Source organism: Eleutherodactylus coqui, chromosome 8, assembly GCF_035609145.1.
Source record: "Eleutherodactylus coqui strain aEleCoq1 chromosome 8, aEleCoq1.hap1, whole genome shotgun sequence".
Taxonomy (NCBI): domain Eukaryota; kingdom Metazoa; phylum Chordata; class Amphibia; order Anura; family Eleutherodactylidae; genus Eleutherodactylus; species Eleutherodactylus coqui.
The window spans coordinates 186,039,943-186,060,198 of record NC_089844.1 but is presented as its reverse complement, the minus strand read 5'-3'; positions in this window follow the sequence as shown (position 1 = coordinate 186,060,198).

Sequence of the window (20,256 nt, the reverse complement as noted above, 5' to 3'; positions counted from 1 at the left end):
TACACTGCCTGATCAATCACTCACTACACTCACTACACTACACTGCCTGATCAATCACTCACTACACTCACTACACTACACCACACTGATCACTAACACTCACTCCACTACACCACACTGATGACTAACTCCTCTCCACTACACTGATCACTAACTCCACTCCACTCCACTGATCACTAACTCCACTCCACTACACTACACTCACTCCCTGCCTAATCTACACACTAATCGCTCGTTTTTTCACACAGATATGACAGTAGGTGCTCTATCTACAAGCACCGGAAACACACTGCTGTGCTTGCACATGGAGCCCCTACTGTAAACAGCGCGAAGTCCGCTGCTGCGCTGTGATTGGTCAGGGAGTTTTTCCCTGACCAATCACAGCGATCGTGGGGGAGGGACCGCTCTGATTGGTCCCCAGCCCGGACGCAGCACTTGTCTGCTGACTATGTCAGCAGACATCACTGCTGTGTCGCCGCGATTGTCACCGCGGCGACACTTTAATGACATGACGTACCAGGTACGTCATGTTGCGGGAAGTATCCCGCTACCATGACGTACCAGGTACGTCCAGGAGCGGGAAGGGGTTAACATATCACTAGCAGCAGTATAGGGGGAGCACAGTATTAGTTCCATTTCAGTAAGAGTAGCAGTCAAGACAGGCCCCAGTAACATATCACTAGCAGCAGTATAGGGGGAGCACAGTATTAGTTCCATTTCAGTAATAGTAGCAGCCAAGACAGGCCCCAGTAACATATCACTAGCAGCAGTATAGGGGGAGCACAGTATTCGTTCCATTTCAGTAATAGTAGCAGTCAAGACAGGCACCAGTAACATATCACTAGCAGCAGTATAGGGGGAGCACAGTATTAGTTCCATTTCAGTAATAGTAGCAGTCAAGACAGGCCCCCATTAACATATCACTAGCAGCAGTATAGGGGGAGCACAGTATTAGTTTCATTTCAGTAATAGTAGCAGTCAAGACAGGCCCCAGTAACATATCACTAGCAGCAGTATAGGGGGAGCACAGTATTAGTTCCATTTCAGTAATAGTAGCAGTCAAGACAGGCCCAAGTAACATATCACTAGCAGCAGTATAGGGTGAGCACAGTATTCGTTCCATTTCAGTAATAGTAGCAGTCAAGACAGGCCCCAGTAACATATCATTAGCAGCAGTATAGGGGGAACACAGTATTCGTTCCATTTCAGTAAGAGTAGCAGTCAAGACAGGCCCCAGTAACATATCACTAGCAGCAGTATAGGGGGAGCACAGTATTAGTTCCATTTCAGTAATAGTAGCAGTCAAGACAGGCCCCAGTAACATATCACTAGCAGCAGTATAGGGGGAGCACAGTATTAGTTCCATTTCAGTAATAATAGCAGTCAAGACAGGCCTAAGTAACATATCACTAGCAGCAGTATAGGGGGAGCACAGTATTAGTTCCATTTCAGTAGTAGTAGCAGTCTGGACAGGCCTCAGTAACATATCACTAGCAGCAGTATAGGGGGAGCACAGTATTAGTTTAATTGCAGTAGTAGTAGCAGTCAAGACAGGCCCCAGAAACAATTCCGAAGCAGCAGTATAGGGTGAGCACAGTCTTAGTTCCATTTCAGTAGTAGTAGCAGTCAAGACAGGCCACAGTAACATTCCCGTTGCAGCAGTTTAGGGAGATAACAGTCTCTTTCACATTTCAGTAGTTGCAGTATAGACAAGGCCCCAGTTACATTTATGTAGCAAAAGTGTAGGCCAACCCCACACACCTTGCTGTACCATGAGTGCAGGCGAAGCCCATAAAAATTACTAGGATTACACTGTAGGTGAGGGCCCAAAAATTGGTGTACCAACAGTACTAATGTACCTCAGAAAAATTGCCCATGCCCAACCAAGAGGGCAGGTGAAACCCATTAATCGCTTTGGTTACTGTGGCTTAATTTGTAACTAGGCCTGGAGGCAGCCCAGTTAAAATAAAAATTGGTTCAGGTGCAAGTTTCAACGCTTTAATGAGAATTGAAACGTAAAAATATTACAAAAGTCATATGACTGAGCCTTGTGGGCCTAAGAAAAATTGCCCGTTCGGCGTGATTACGTGAGGTTTCAGGAGGAGGAGCAGGAGGAGGAGGATGAATATAATACACAGATTGATGAAGCTAAAAGGTCCCCGTTTTTTATGGTGATAGAGAATGATGCTTCCATCCGCGGGTGCAGCCTATGTATTGTTTAGGTACCGCTGCTGTCCGCTGGTGGAGAAGAGAAGTCTGAGGAAATCCAGGCTTTGTTCATCTTTATGAGTGTAAGCCTGTCGGCACTGTCAGTTGAAAGGCGGGTACGCTTATCCGTGATGATTCCCCCAGCCGCACTAAACACCCTCTCTGACAAGACGCTAGCCGCAGGGCAAGCAAGCACCTCCAGGGCATACAGCGCGAGTTCAGGCCACGTGTCCAGCTTCGACACCCAGTAGTTGTAGGGAGCAGAGGCGTCACGAAGGATGGTCGTGCGATCCGCTACGTACTCCCTCACCATCCTTTTACAGTGCTCCGACTCAGCCTTGACTGGGGAGCGGTGACACAGTCTTGCTGGGGAGCCATAAAGCTGGCAAAGGCCTTGGAGAGTGTTCCCCTGCCTGCGCTGTACATGCTGCCTGATCTCCGTGCCTCCCCTGCTACCTGGCCCTCGGAACTGCGCCTTCTGCCACTAGCGCTGTCGGATGGGAATTTTACCATCAGTTTGTCCACCAGGGTCCTGTGGTATAGCATCACTCTCGATCCCCTTTCCTCTTCGGGTATGAGAGTGGAAAGGTTCTCTTTATACCGTGGGTCGAGCAGTGTGTACACCCAGTAGGGGCCAGAATGCGTGTAACGTGAGGGTCACGAGAAAGGCATCCTAACAAGAAGTCCGCTATGTGTGCCAGGGTACCTGTATGCAACACATGGCTGTCCTCACTAGGAAGATCACTTTCAGGATCCTCCTCCCCCTCCTCCTCCTCAGGCCATACACGCTGAAAGGATGACAGGCAAGCAGCATGGGTACCCTCAGCAGTGGGCCAAGCTGTCTCTTCCCCCTCCTCCTCATGCTCCTCCCCCTCCTCCTCCTCCTCCAAAACGCGCTGAGATATAGACATGAGGGTGCTCTGACTATCCAGCGACATACTGTCTTCCCCCACCTCCGTTTCCGAGCGCAAAGCGTCTGTCTTTATGCTTTGCAGGGAACTTCTCAAGAGGCATAGCAGAGGAATGGTGACGCTAATGATTGCAGCATCGACGCTCACCATCTGGGTAGACTCCTCAAAGTCTCCAAGGACTTGGCAGATGTCTGCCAACCAGGCCCACTCTTCTGTAAAGAATTGAGGAGGCTGACTCCCACTGGTATTCCACTATAGCTCTACGCTGCTCATAGAGCCTGGCTAACATGTGGAGCGTAGAGTTCCACCGTGTGGGCACGTCGCACAGCAGTCGGTGCGCTGGCAGATTAAACCGATGTTGCAGGGTCCGCAGGATGGCAGCATCCGTGTTGGACTTGCGGAAATGTGCGCTGAGCCTGCGCACCTTTCCGAGTAGGTCTGACAAGTGTGGGTAGCTTTTCAGAAACCGCTGAACCACCAAATTAAAGATGTGGGCCAGGCATGGCACGTGCGTGAGGCCGCCGAGCTGCAGAGCCGCCACCAGGTTACGGCCGTTGTCACACATGACCATGCCCGGTTGGAGGCTCAGCGGCGAAAGTCAGCGGTCGGTCTGCTCTGTCAGACCCTGCAGCAGTTCATGGGCCGTGTGCCTCTTCTCTCCTAAGCTGAGTAGTTTCAGCACGGCCTGCTGACGCTTGCCCACCGCTGTGCTGCCACGCCGCGCGACACCGACTGCTGGCGACGTGCTGCTGCTGACACATCTGGATTGCGAGACAGAGGTTGCGTAGGAGGAGGAAGAGGAGGGTGGTTTAGTGGAGGAAGCATACACCGCCGCAGATACCACCACCGAGCTGGGGCCCGCAATTCTGGGGGTGGGTAGGACGTGAGCGGTCCCAGGCTCTGACTCAGTCCCAGCCTCAACTAAATTCACCCAATGTGCCGTCAAGGAGATATAGTGGCCCTGCCTGCCTGTGCTTGTCCACGTGTCCGTTGTTAAGTGGACCTTGGCAGTAATCGGTTTGGTGAGGGCGTGTACAATGTTGCGGGAGACGTGGTCGTGCAGGGCTGGGACGGCACATTGGGAAAAGTAGTGGCGACTGGGAACCGAGTAGCGCGGGGCCGCCGCCGCCATCATGTTTTTGAAAGCCTCCGTTTCCACAAGCCTATACGGCAGCATCTCCAGGCTGATCAATTTGGCTCTGTGTACGTTTAACGCTTGAGCGTGCGGGTGCGTGGCGGCGTACTTGCGCTTGCGCTCACACAGTTGCGCTAGCGCCGGCTGGACGCTGCGCTGAGAAACATTGCTGAATGGGGCCGAGGACAGCGGAGGTGAGGGTGTGGGTGCAGGCCGGGAGACGGTCGTGCCTGTGTCCTGAGAGGGGGGTTGGATCTCTGTGGCAGGTTGGGGCACAGGGGGAGAGGCAGTGGTGCAAATCGGAGGCGGTGAACAGCCTTCGTTCCACGTTGTGGGGTGCTTGGCCATCATATGCCTGCGCATACTGGTGGTGGTGAGGCTGGTGGTGGTGGCTCCCCGGCTGATCTTGGCGCGACAAACCTTGCACACCACAGTTCGTCGGTCGTCTGCACTCTCAGTGAAAAACTGCCACACCTTTGAGCACCTCGGCCTCTGCAGGGTGGCATGGCGTGAGGGGGCGCTTTGGGAAACAGTTGGTGGATTATTCAGTCTGGCCCTGCTTCTACCCCTGGCCACCGCACTGCCTCTTCCAACCTGCCCTGCTGCTGCACTTGCCTCCCCCTCTGAAGACCTGTCCTCAGTAGGCTTAGCAAACCAGGTGTGGTCAGTGACCTCCTCGTCCAGCTGCTCTTCCTCCGAATCCTCTGTGCGCTCCTCCCTCTCATCGTTATCGTCCTCCTCACCCACTGAAAGCTCTTGAGACAGTTGCCGGAAGTCCCCAGCCTCATCCCCCGGACCCCGGGAACTTTCCAAAGGTTTGGCATCGGTCACGACAAACTCCTCCGATGGGAGAGGAACCATTGCTGCCCATTCTGGGCAGGGGCCCGAGAACAGTTCCTGGGAGTCTGCCTGCTCCTCAGAATGTGTCATTTTCATGGAGTGAGGAGGCTGGAAGGAAGAGGGAGCAGCAGCCAGAGGATTCAGAGTTGCAGCTGTGGACGGCGTAGAAGACTGGGTGGTCGATAGATTGCTGGATGCACTTTCTGCCATCCACGACAGGATCTGCTCATACTGCTCAGTTTCTAATAAATTTCTGGACCCATGAATTGTGAGATGAATCTGGGGACCCCAGAAACTTGCCTCTCTCCTAATCCCGCAGCAGTCGGCTGCAAAACACCTGGACCAGGAGCTCAGCCTGTGTCCACACCCTGACTTGGGCCTCCGCGTCCTCGCCCCCGTCCACATCCTCTAGGCCTACCCCTACCCCTCAGCATGGTGTATTACGAGTAGAGCAGAAACAGAACGCTGTAATTAAATGTGCTGCTTATTGGCCTGTGGTTGGAGGCTGACTTCGCTTACGGAACACACAGCAGAGCCAAGAAACAATTATGCGCAAGCTTGTAGTGAGACCTAGGTGCGTATGACTGAGCTACTGGAATTCACAGGGCAGAACCAGTCAAGTGGCCAAAGGCCAGTGGTAGGCCTTAAGCATTTTGTTTCAATTTTTTCAAATGGTGAGGTTAAAAACCAGACAGACACCGTATGCAGCGTATATATGTATACTCTTTCCCTCTGGCGGGATGACGGCTATCATGTAACGGACACAGCAGAGCCAGGAAACAATTATGCGCAAGGCTGGGTATTAATCAGCGACTACTACCCCCAGCACACATGCCGTAAACTGAAGACGGTCACAGGCAGGCCAAATATAGTATTTTTTTCCACTTTTTGGGAAATAGCCCACTGCCTGTGATATAGCCTGTATATGGATTTCCCTGTTGGAGGATGACTGTGGTTATTGAAAGCACAGTGCAGCCAGAAAAAATTATGCGCAAGGCTGGGTATTAATCAGCGACTACTACCCCCAGCAGACACGCCGTAAACTGAAGACGGTCACAGGCAGGCCAAATATAGTATTTTTTTCCACTTTTTGGGAAAAAGCCCACTGCCTGTGATATAGCCTGTATATGGATATCCCTGTTGGAGGATGACTGTGGTTATTGAAAGCACAGTGCAGCCAGAAAAAATTATGCGCAAGGCTAGGTATTAAAGGAGATGTCCCGAGGCAGCAAGTGGGTCTATACACTTCTGTATGGCCATAATAATGCACTTTGTAATATACATTGTGCATTAATTATGAGCCATACAGAAGTTATAAAAAGTTTTATACTTACCTGCTCCGTTGCTAGCGTCCTCGTCTCCATGGAGCCGACTAATTTTTGGCCTCCGATGGCCAAATTAGCCGCGCTTGCGCAGTCCGGGTCTTCTGCAGTCTTCTATGGGGCTCCGTGTAGCTCCGTGTAGCTCCGCCCCGTCACGTGCCGATTCCAGCCAATCAGGAGGCTGGAATCGGCAGTGGACCGCACAGAAGAGCTGCGGTCCACGGAGGAAGAGGCCATCTTCAGCGGTGAGTAGAGAAGTCACCGGAGCGCGGGGATTAAGGTAAGCGCTCCGGTGAGCTTTCTTTACCTCCCTGCATCGGGGTTGTCTCGCGCCGAACGGGGGGGGGGTTGAAAAAAAAAAAAACCCGTTTCGGCGCGGGACAACCCCTTTAATCAGCGACTACTACCCCCAGCACACACGCCGTAAACTGAAGACGGTCACAGGCAGGCCAAATATAGTATTTTTTTCCCCTTTTTGGGAAAAAGCCCACTGCCTGTGATATAGCCTGTATATGGATTTCCCTGTTGGAGGATGACTGTGGTTATTGAATGCACAGTGCAGCCAGAAAAAATTATGCGCAAGGCTAGGTATTAATCAGCGACTACTACCCCCAGCAGACACGCAGTAAACTGAAGACGGTCACAGGCAGCCCAAATATAGTATTCTTTTCCCCTTTTTGGGAAAAAGCCCACTGCCTGTGATATAGCCTGTATATGGATTTCCCTGTTGGAGGATGACTGTGGTTATTGAAAGCACAGTGCAGCCAAAAATAATTATGCACAAGGCTGGGTATTTAATCAGCGACTACTACCCCCAGCAGACACGCAGTAAACTGAAGACGGTCACAGGCAGCCCAAATATAGTATTTTTTTCCAATTTTTTTGAAAAAGCCCACTGCCTATATAGCCAGTATATCTCTTTCCCTGTAACACTGTCCCTGCCACAGCAGTACTGCCCCCATACTCTGTAAAATGACTGCAGACTGAGGACGCTATGGTCTGCATGCCCAATATACAAAAAAAAAAAATTGTGCAAAACTGCTAAAAGCAGCCTCAACAGTACTGCACACGGTCAGATGTGGCCCTAAGAAGGATCGTTGGGGTTCTTGAAGACTTAAATAACACCTAACACTCTCCCTATAGCAGCTACAGCAAGACAGCACTTTCCCTGATCTCTCTTAGCTTGTGTCTGTGGCGAGCTGCGGGCAGGGCAGATTTAAATACTTGGGTGTCATCTGATCTCCCCAGCCACTCACTGCAGGGGGGTGGGATAGGGCTGGAATGTCACAGGAGGAAGTTGTAATGCCTTCCATGTGTTTCTATTGGCCAGAGAAGCGCGCACATTTCTCAGGGAAGGAAATGTAATGGAGTCGAGCACCGTGTGGTGCTCCTCTCGAGTAACGAGCATCTCGAACACCCTAATACTCGAACGAGCATCAAGCTCGGACGAGTACGCTCGCTCATCTCTAATCATGACCTTTACACGATCAATATTAAACCTTATAATACATCCCTGGAACAAATTTTGCTAAAATGGCACAAACTCCCATTATCCTGCATAGATAGGTGTCATTTGATTAAAATGGTGGAATTCCCCCCTCTTCTATATATACTCCATGCTCCCCCATATACCACAGGCCTGCTGCACACGAATGATCCAGATTCCGCATGCAGAAATACGCAATTTGTATTCACACGTGAGTACAAGTGAAGGAAAAAGCAAAAGTAAATACCTTTCAATACATACAAATAGCTGTGAAACCTCCGTGCGGAGGCCAACTGCAAATTTCACAACGAAAATCCGGTAGTGTTGAGCGAGCCTTACTCCTGAAGAGGAAAAAAAACGTTACTTGTTACTTACATTTGTTTGGAAAGGGGGTAGAAACCGGATTCTTTTTAATATCTAGAGACAACCGAAGCTAAATGGTGGGATTAACTTTCCCAACATAAAGATGTACAACATAGCAGCACTAATAAGGATAATAATTGATTGGATACAACAAATCTCAGTTTTTGTAGACATATCTTGAACAAAAATGTTCTACTTTGGATTGTGCTGCACCTTGACGTAGGAGCAATCCTGGGATTGGGATGGGGATTTCGCAAGTTGGGTGTTCACTTGGACATGACTTCTGTAGAATTGGAATTACACAAGAGGAGAGAAACTCTAAAATCCCTTCTGACTTAATAGTGGTGTCAGCCAAGTTTTTTTGTTTAATGTTTGTTATAGGTGTTCAACTTTAGAGACCTTATTTTCCTTGGACGCGGCTTCTGTCGAATTAGAAGCACACAAGGAGAAAAACTCTGAAATCCCTTTTGACTAAATAATGGTGTCTACCAAGTTTATTGTTTAATGTTTGTTATAGGGGTCCAATTAAGAGACCTCACATTTTCTGCCCTTCTCAATCGTCTCTTACCCCTCCTTATCCGATTTCCCCCTACTAGGGTTTAGTGAATCATTGCTTGATTATCTAATTCCAACATAGATTGAACTTGTTCAATCTGTCACATCATCACTATGTATGGAAATGATCCTTAATAGAGCCGAGCTTGATGCTCATTCGAGTATTAGCATACTCGATGGTGCTCGTTACTCGAAAAAGCATCGGCTCGGTGCTCGAAAAAGCATCAAGCCATGTTCGACCCCGCCTCAGTTTTTGGCTCCTTCCCGCTCTGACGTGCCTGTTTTGGCCCCTCCCTGCTGCAACGCAGCATGTGCGTCAATGGCAAATCTTTTGGCTGGCAGGCAGGGGGAGGGAGAGGAGAGATAGAGAGAGAACACACGAACCAAGGAAAAAAGAAAAGCTTGGGACCCAGCGTCCCACATACAAAAATGCTTGAGTCTCCCATTGTAGTCAATGGGGTTCGTTACTCGCGTAGAGCTCTCAAATTTCATAAAAAGCTCGACTCGAATAACGCGGACCCGAGCATTTGGATGCTCGCTCATCTCTAATCCTTAATGATCTCTTATAACATTGTATATCCACCAACATAGAGCATCTAAACAAACTTTACCCTATACATGTTGGAAGATGCAATAAAAACACATTGACTCTAAAGGTCATAATGAATTTGGCAAATCAATGTAATTGCAATAATAAATATATAGTTTCATCAACGGGGTAGAAGAAGCATTTTAGGATATAGATCTTACGCTTTGAATGTGACCGATTTTGTTATACGGAAACCAACAACCCAAAAAGTTTTCCAAAAAGTAATTCCTAAGACTAATAAGTACATTCATGGCCTGCAGTTACTTGAGGTCACATAATATATAGGCTGCATTATAGGAACCTACTGCTGTTAGAGATAATTCAGTTCCAGCATTCGATTTCTTTGCTGTCATGTTCCCCCGGTATAATCTGTTGTATGATTGATAGCAAATACGTAAAGACAATCTATCTCCTGCTAACGTTCCGAAATTAAGTATACGACCACAAATAATTTGAGTGACTAAGTTAAAGTAAATATGTAATTTCAAGCTCAATTTTAGTTTAGCACTTAAGCTGAATTGTTGACTAGTATTGCAGCGAATGTGATACACTTACTTAACAATTATCTTGCCTTCAGCTTGTAAATCTGATATTGAACAGTTGCTGAATTGTGTAACGGAACAGGTTTTGGAAAGACATCTGCAACAATTAGCTCAAGATGTGGAAAATCTGATTCATTCGCTAAAATGTAGGCAAAAGTGTGTTCCAGATTTTGAAAAGACCCTCTGAGAAAGAAAATCCAAATGTATTTAGAAACAAGAATGGAGGCAGGAGGTGCAGCATTAAAATACATTAAGTATTTATGTTGCGCAGAAATCCTTTAAAAAGCCATGTAAAGTTTAGCATTCGGTGTGAATGGTTGCCACCTGTTAGTCTGCTGCTCCACGCAGCTGCTTTTTTATTGTCAATAAACAGATGCACCAAGTCCAAGAATTTCACAATGCAATCTGCTAATCCATTCTGCCACAAGCAAATAATTCTCACAATACACTTTGCTTCGAAGTACTGATTGCACGTTAACCTTATAACAGCTGCTGTTCAGAGGTATTAAACACATTTTATTTGTATTTTCTCAAGAATTATTACCTATGGTGTATATGTACTGTACGCATTTTAGAAAGTGACCATCTATTTTCATTGTGCCATATAGCTGGAAAAAAATGGAGAGATACAACAGGGTGTAAAGATGTAATGTTCAAGAATGTTACCATCATTCTAAATTATATAAATAGTATAAAGTTTAAAATTGAAACTGTTGGCCGTTTGAGGAAGTAATGAGGGAAGAATTGTAGAGGGTGATGAGGAGAAAGCAAATCTATTAAATCGTTTTTTGTTTTTTTTCTCCAGTGTATTCACAGAGATAAATGAAATGTCAGGTGAAATGCAAGGTGATAAAGTAAACTCTCCACTAAATGTCATCTGTCTAATCATGGAAGAAGTGCAAGCTACCTTAAAAATATTAAAATAGAGAAATTGCCAGGTCCCGATGGCATATAAAGGGATTGGACCAGAATAGCAAGTTATCCTGTATCCACAGGTCTGACTACTGAGATGTCTGCCAATCTCAAAAATGGGACTTCAGTGTCCTGTCACTGGGGTGGTCACTTCTTCTCCCCACAGCGATGTCACTGAATTGAGTCAGTGCTCCATTCATTTCAAAGGAGTTGATGGAAATAGGCAAGTGTCACCTGCTTGGCTATCTTGGTAGTCCCATTGAAAGTGAATTGAACACTAATGCACTTGTGTGACCAGCACTCCTTTCAGTTTCCTCCTTACTGCAGAAGGTGTAGTAACCCCACAGTGAGAGGGTTGGGGAACACAGGACCCCCATTCTTGATATTTGGGGGTGTCTCAGCGATGATGCGCAAACCAATATTACTCCTTTAAGAAATGTGATAGACAGACCGTGGTTTCTTATATTTAAGGACTCTCTAATGACTGGTTCTGCATAGCCAATGTGGTGCTGACATTCAAAATAGAATCAAAAAGTGAACCTGGAAACTACAGGCCGGTAAGCCTTACTTCTATTGTGGTTAAAATGTTTGAAGGGTTTCTAAAAGATGTTATCCCAGAGTACCTCAAGGAAAATACCTGTATAACTCTGTATCAGCTAGGTTTTATGAGGGTTCACTCCTGTCGTCTTATTCTAGTTCTAGACTGGACCAGGGAGAGTCATTGGATGTCATATATCTCAATTTCTCCAAAGTGTTTGATACTGTGCCACATTAAATTTTGATATGTAAGTGGGTAAGTACAGTAACTGGTCAGTGATAGAAAGCAGAGGGGGGCTAATAAAGGTACCTACTCCGATTGGGTCACAATTACTAGTGGGATACCACAATAGGCAGTATCAGAGGGGTCGATAATAGCTAGTGGGGTAGCACAGGGGGCAGAAAAGTAACAGATGAGGTTTAACACTGATACATGTAAGATTCTGCACAGGGAAATACATGTCACCATTACACACCAAATGGGAAACCACTGGAACACTGACATGGTAAAGGATTTGGGGATTTTAGATAAAAGGCCTCTGTCAGCACCTTTTAGTAGAATGAACTATGTTATGGTGCTCAAAGCAGACAAAACGGGAGTCCAGAGAGATATAAGATTTATTCTTGGACTCTATAAAGTATCCAAGAATAAATTTATAGCAGAATAATTGGAAAATATCACTTTGAGGCTTTACTTGCTAATCATCCACTATTTATCCATTAATGCCAAAATATACTTAAAAATTCTATTACACAACGTTTCCACTCCGCACTGGGGTCTTCATCAACTACAGCTCCCATTACACAAAAAGCAAGCTTTAGATAGCTGCATTAGCATCTGTGGGGAGGATGGACTAATCTGGAAAATTTCCAAATGATTAAAAATGTTAAACTGTGGTAAATATGAATAAGAATACACATATATAGGTATTAGCACATAAAAACACTGATGAAAGATACAGCCCAGGAATTACCATTAACCTTTTGTTTATTATGACCTCTACTGTCAAATAACATCACTAATGCTGGCTATGGCCAGTTTTCATCAATGTCTCAGATCTAACATTAATTCTAGTAGGTTGGATCCTCATGCAAAACCTTGTAAGATTTCTCAGCAAACTAATATCCTAAAACTTTCCTTCAGGCTTTATTCACACGAGCGCATATATGGCCAACCGATTTACACGACTATCTGAGGCATTGGTTTCCAATGCATTCGTTCACACGGGTAAATATATGGCGCGTAAAAACGTTGGACCGTCAAAAATGGAACATATGCGACGTAAATATGCACCAGCGATTATACGGTGGGCAAAAACATAGTTCTCTTTTGACCGATATAAGGTGGCGGCGGCTCCCATTGACTCCTAAGGAAACTGGGGGAAAAAAGGGAGGTGGAGGCAGTTTAGCTGCATCCAATGCTGTGAAAAGGCTTTCCAAAGATTTACGCCAAGCGAGGGCTTTCCGGGGTTTTTTCAGCTAAAAACGATGCTCACAGTCATGTGAATGAATGAGAAAACACTAATTATCTCTGGCTGTGATTGTGGAATATCGTCCATTAATGCGACGTTACGTCGTGGATGACAGAATGTAAAAACGCATACGCTCATGTGAAAGAGCCCTCATGGAGACATCACAATGTTGCGTTATGATGAATCTCTGTCAGCCTCTGATTACTATATCTTTATTGTTTTTCAACCTAATTAAGGCTTTTTTTTCATCTTTTAATAACTTTTTATTTGAATTGGTTCCCACATTAAGCTATTTAAATTCTAACGCCACTAATGTATAAAACATCCCTAAATAATGACTTTCGTGTGATGTAATGGGTAAAAACTTCATTTGCCCCTCACATCTTGATCTTCTCAATCGTCTTTTTCTCTTCTATCACGAGTATTGAGATCTAAAAATATTTTTTATAAGTTCATCCGTTTTCTGCCAAGGACCAAAATTTAGTCCTTTTGACAGTAGCTCAACCTCTTTTCATAGTAAATGACTAAATAAATTGAAAATGTTTATTGTTTTATTTTTGTATGTGTTACATTTGTGCTTTTGTTGATCACATTGATCTACTAGTTGATGATCTAGCAAGCAGCACCTCAAAGTGCTAATGTTCCAGCTATCCTTCAAATACATAAGGCGGCAGGTTTAAGGTTCCCAGGAAGAACTTACCCTCCTAAATCATAGGTTGTAGCTTACGAGACCAGGAGACTCAGTTCCCTATCGAGTGAGTATGCATTCATTGTAGCTGAGACCAATATACAAGGGTGAGTCAGAAATTATCCGCACTCTGGCTGTGGATTTTATTTTAATCAACTTTCAGAAAAGAAAAATATATTATTTTTCGACATAATTTCCCTGCTTTTCAGTACACTTCATCCATCAGTCAACAAGCTCTCGTATTCAACCTGCAAGCCAAAAATACACAGCTGTCTTCACAACTGCATCAGATGTGAATCTTCATCCTTTTAGGGCTTCTTTAGGGAGACCAAATAGGTGACAGTCCGATGGGGCAAGATCAGGACTAAAGGGAGCATGCTTTAACACCTCAAACAAAGTTTTTGGAGAGTGTTGACAGTGTGCGGACTGTCATGGAACAACACAACACCTTTGTATAGCAGTCCTCTGCGTTTTGTTTGAATTTTAGACTTCCGTTAGCATCACATTGTAAGTGCACTGTTGATTATTGAACTTTTTTCTTGTTAATATTCCAATACTGGTCCTTAAGAATCCCTTTCTTGAACTTCTTTATCGATTCATACACATTTATTCATGACAAAACTATTCCTCCATACTGTACACAGTCTTTGATCAATATGAGCACCAGACACACCCTTAAACCACAAAAGAACAAATGGTATGCTGCTCTTCTGTCAAGCAAATTACAAGTGGCGCAGCCATTTTTTCTTGCGCTATAGTCACAAACTAACTGATGTTACACTTTCAAACCTGCACACCAATGACTGGAGGACAGCGACCCACAACAGAAAGCGTTGATAAGACAGTGTGGCCAACAGAAGTTTTAATGTAACTGGTTGCGGATAATTTTTGACTAGCCCTCATAGCACAACTATGGTGAGGGGCCTATGCCAGCTTCATTTTGAGCCCAAGACAGTTCTTTGTATTTGAACGAGGTGCGTTCAAAAAGTATTCAACCTTAATTTTTTTTTGTGCATAAACAAATAAAGCTAGGGTGGCGTGGTTTGGTGCACGTATTTAGGCAACCCTAATGCGCATGCTTGGATTTTTTTCCTGCCTGCAGAAGCTGTCAGTCGCCTGCAGAGAGCCGATGAGTGAGTAAGTGTACGTGAGCGCCGTCTGATTTTCTTTTTGACAAAATTACAGAAAAACTTGAACAACGCTACTGCATTAAATCTTGTGTAAAGCTTGGCGATTCCCAAGTGGAAATGATCCACAAGATTCAAAAGGCCTTCAGGGACGAAGCAATGGGCACCACACAGGTAAAGGAGTGGTACAACCGCTTCAAAGCTGGGTGCACATCAGTGGAGAGTCAGGTTCCCTACTCTCCCGGTGGCTCCAGGGGACTTTTGTGACTTTTCCCCCAGCTGAAAATGCCCTGAAAGGAACCAGATTTTAGTCCAGAGAAGACATCATGCAGAATGCGACGGACCAGCTAAGTGCCATTTCAAAAGAGGCGTTTCAGCACTGCGTCCGACAGTGGCAGAAGCGTTAGGTGAAGTTTGTGGCTGCCCAAGGAGACTGAAGGAGATTAGTGGAAGATTGTTGTATCTGAATACAAATGTTTTTTATGAATAAATGTTGGATACTTTTTTTTGAACACACCTCGTATATACTAAGGAGGCGAGAAAAGAATCTGCTTGACCAAGCGTGTGGCAGCGATGATTCAATGGGGAGTGAGATTTACTAAATAAAGACAAAATTGGGCTTTGTTCTTCGCTGCAGGGACCCCCAGGCTTGTACCCCAAGAGTAGTCTCAGTTCTGTGGCAGCGGACACTGACAGGTCAGGAGCACCATAGTGTGATACTGAAGAAGCAGGCAGGGATGTAGGAAGGTAGAAGTGGGATAAATTAAGAAGAGTTAGATTGGGAATATGGTAGGCCTCCCTAAAAAGATGTGCTGTTAGGGGACGCTTAAAAATGTGGGTGTTGGGAATTAAATTGATTGTCCATTGTAACTCATTCCAAAGGACTGGTGCTGCTCTGGAAAAATCTTGGAGATACAAGTGGGAGATTTAGAATAAAGAGGAATGTAGGATAAGGTCATTAGCAGAGAGAGCGGGTAGTGTGGTAGAGATGAGGGAGGAGATATAGGGCTGTGGAGAATTTTATGGATGAGAGTGATGAGTTTAAATTGTATTCTATACTGGGGGGGCACTAGTGTTGGGACTAGCACAGGGTGCTGGCATCAGTCTAGTGCCTGGCACAGCGTGGAGGCATCAGTGCAGTGACTGGCACAGGGTAGAGGCATTAGTGCAGTGACTGGTACAGGGTGGAAGTCTCTTTGTATTGACTAGCACAGGGTAGAGGCATCGGTGGAGTGACTAGAGCAGGGTGGAAGTATCTGTGTAGTGACTGGCACAGGGTGGAGGCATTGGTGTAGTGACTGGTGCAGGGTGGAAGCATCTGTGTAGTGACTGGCACAGGGTGGAGGCATCAGTATAGTGACTGGCACAGGGTGGAAGTATCTCTGTAGTGACTGTCACAGAGTGGAGGCATCAGTATAGTGACTGGTACAGGGTTGAGGTATCGGTGTAGTGACTGGTGCAGGGTGGAAGTATCTGTGCAGTGACTGGTACAGGGTGGAGGTATCGGTGTAGTGACTGGTGCAGGGTGGAAGTATCTGTGCAGTGACTGGCACAGGATGGAGGCATCGGTGTCATGACTGGCACAGAGTGGTGGCATTGGTCTAGTGACTGGCACAGGGTGGAATTATCTGTGTAGTGACTGGCACAAGGTAGAGGCATCAGTATAGTGACTAGCACAGGTGGGGAGTATCTGTGTAGTGACTGGCACAGGGTGTTGAAGCATCAGTGTAGTGACTGGCACAGGGGGGAGGCATCAGTGAAGAAGGTGTAAATTCTGGAGATGTTTTTGAGGTGCAGGATACAAGAGCGAGCAAGTGTCTGAGTATGGGGAGTGAAGGACAGAGCAGAATCCATTGTGACCCCTAAGACAGCGGGCGAGTTGCGGAGGAGCGGTGGTGGCGCCACACACTGAGGAGGAGATATCAGGTTTAGGTCGGTTAGTAGATGGCAGAAACACAAGGAGTTCAGTTTTAGCTAGAGAAAGGTTGTGCCCTGCCTGCCCGTCCCAAACCGCTGAGAGTCCATGGCTGTCCTCCATTGTTGTGGAACCTCTGCACCCAGAAAGCTGTCTCTTTCCCTCTCCCTCTCTCCCTCCCCCTCCTCCTTCCCCTCCCCCTCTCCCTCCCCCCCCCCCCCACCTCTCTCTCTGTCTCTCTCTCCCCCCCTTCTGTTTTTTTTTAAATTTGCAGTTTGGGATCGATTACCGCTATTTCTCCTAATTATTAGCACTAGATCTGCTATGTCTATAACACTCTGCTGATTAAAATAAATCCACTCTTTGAGTTTTAAAGCACATTTATTTCTTATAACATCACATGTATAAACTACAATGAAAAAGAGATAGAAAACAGAAACGTTTATTTACAACATTTTGCAAAATATTTCCAAGATATGAAGCGGGTCGTCCACTGTCTATTGTTTTTGCAGTTATTGATGTAGGTACAGAATAGACAATCACGCAGCCTTCGGATATACAATGTTGGGCAGAAGTTTTAGGCAAGTGTGGAAGAAAAGCAGCAGAGTAAGAAGAACGCTTTCAGAAATAGAAGGGTGACCGAAAAAAAGAGAAATGTAAATCCCATCAATATTTGGTGTGATGCCCTTTACCTTCATCAGTTCACACAGGTTTTGAAGGCACTCGGCAGGGAGGTTGTCCCAGACATCTTGGGGAACTAAGCCCAGATCTTCTGTGGATGTCGGCTCGCTCCAATCCTTCTGTCTCTTCATGTAGCCCAGACAGACTGGATGATGTGAGATCAGAGCTCTGTGGGGCCAAATCAACACTTCCAGGACTCCCTGTTCTTTCACATGGCTCTAAGACGCACAAATCTCACACGAATATGAACTCCACTCTTTGAATGGGGTCATACACATGAGCGATTTTTTTGCTTTACTCCCGCATTCATTGCAGCGTAGGAAAAATTCGTGGCACGGCCTATTTTGGAGCGCACTCTTGCATCACCTCACCCATTATTCTCAATGGCGCTGGCAGCAGCTTCATAAAGCATGCTAGGTACACGTGGTACGGTGCGACGCACGGTTTCCCCATTGAAAACAATGGGATAAACTCCAGGAGCCGCGGTAGAGGATCACTACCTCCCCGAAGTCATGCTAGGCGGTTTTGTTATAAAACCGCCTCATAGCCATAGCAAAATCGCATGTTGGCGAGCGCGATATCGGGCGGTGATTCATGGCATTAGCCTTAAACTGATTATAGTTCCTAATGCCATTGGATAGATGTTTGGGGTTGTTGTCCTGCTGCAGAATAAATTTCGAGCCAATCAAATGCCTTAACTTTTTAAAAAATATCTTACTTTGCCTTATTTTTTCCACACCTGCTTAAAACATTTGCATGTATTGTGTGTGATGCTTGTACATGTATAAGTCAGGGCTCTTTCACATGAGCGTATATCTGCTGCTGCTTTCACGGCCGGCCGGCCGATATACGCTACTATCTGATGCGTAAAAACGCGTGAACGGGTGCACGAATCTGACGTTGCCCCTTCCCTCCTCCCCGCCAGCTCACCTTCTCCCCTCTGGCTGTTTGCAATAGGAGGGGGGGGGGGGGGGACAGGGGCAGAGCTAAGCCCCCGATCCTTTCCCTTGTCTGCAGCCAGCAATGGGGGAGGCAGAATGGGGTGGTTCTTAGGGGAGGAGAGAAGTGGGAAGGAGTTTAGCAGTCATGCTGCTAAACTTCCTCCCACCTCCCTTCTCCAGCCGCTGTCATTGACTGCATAGGAGTCTATGCAGTGGCCGACATATTCCGGCCAGAAAGATAGTTCCAGGACCATCTTTTCAGCCCGGCGTGAAAGCGCCTGGCGCTAAATTGGCCCAGCTGGGTGCTTTTTCGTGAAAACGGTGGCCGATATGCGCTCGTGTGAAAGAGAGCTAAGGATGTGAGGATTGGGATAATATACATGTAATTAGAAAACAGTGGGATTCCCTACTCTATAGCTACAGAAATAATAAACAGTAGCCAGTGGACGATCCCTTTAAATGTTGGTAATCTGGCTTTTACAAAACATAGACTGTAGCGCCATTTGTGATGACAGTAAATTGAACTTATTATGCAGCTTATTATTTTCACTTCTTATGCAGTAAACTTGTAGATAATAACATATTCAGAACATTCGGAGATAAATACACGTACATTTTGTATATTGCTGTACAAGGAGAAATGAAAGTTGCACCTTGGATTAATATCAGTAGTTGTCGCAGTTTATGGACTTGCACTGATCTAACCTGTCTGATTGCCATATTGGCAGTAGAGAACCCTGTAACCACCAATACTGGAACTCGGTCCTTGTGATCTTGCTTCATATGAATCCCCACAATGTATTAACATGGAGAAACGATAGCCTAATGAATTTCTGCAGCTATCCTGACTATCTCCATGTCACCTTAAATGGCCAGGAGCTTTTCACATAATGTCTGCTCATCTAACATTCTATGTGTGTATAATCAATCTTGTAATATAGGGGTCTCCCTTGCAGAACCTTTTGCAATCCACTGCCTGTCGTTAGGCATTCTGCTTCTCTAGTAACAGGGACATGGGGACACTGCTAGTTACTACATGCAACTGAGGGGCGGGCAAGGGTGTATGTACCATCGAGGCACACCATGTGACTGCTACTGGGCCCTTGGAGATAAGGGGCCCCAGCTGTGATTGCATCATCCCTTTTTCTGCTGAATAGCAAGACCATATGTAGGACCTACCTCCAAAGAGAAACTATATTGCTAGCAAACAAGGAGGTGAAGAAGTGACCCAAGGGTCTCTTTAAAAGGGCATGAAGCAAAAAAAAATAATCAAACACTGTCCTTGGGCTCATTTAAATTTTTGCTATGAGGCCCCATCTCATCCATGTATGCCACTAGGGGCAGGCATTCAGATGCTGACTTGCAGCTGGCGAAGTGAGGGACAGTAAGTTCCACTCAGCACAGTACAGGCTCATTACTTTGAACCCTCTACTCCTCCAGAAAGTGGATTGCTAACAGCAGCGCAGCAGTTAAATATCTATGTGGAAAATTGAAATAATAAAGCCCCTCTGCCCCCCCCCCCCCTTCCCTTCGGGTGCAAATAGTAGCAAAGTGATGGCCAATAAGAGCCTGCGCTGCTTGTGAAAATATTCTTGAAAACTTAGGTAGACTATAATTCAGCATACCATAGAAAAGTAAGAACTAGATCCAAAAATATGGATAAACCGCAGGTAAGCCCAAGAGAATGATGCAGGGCCAAACTATGACTTTGTACAGATGCAAATTATGGCACCCAAAAACTACTGATGGGATGACCCCTTTAAGGGAATATAATGATTCATGCACACGCATAAAGATATCTATCTATGAAGTTCAACAAGGGAAGGAAGGATTGTGCTGCCTATATGAATAAATCATCAGCAAGATAAATCCACACAAAGGACCTCCAGATGGTTACATACAGGGGTCTAAAAGTGTTGAAACACCCATATAGAATGAAATTGGTTTGGCAGACAGTGATCTAATTTTGCATACAAGCTTCGGGGCAAAAGGAAAACCTGGTAGGTCATGTCACCAACATGACGGCCATTTT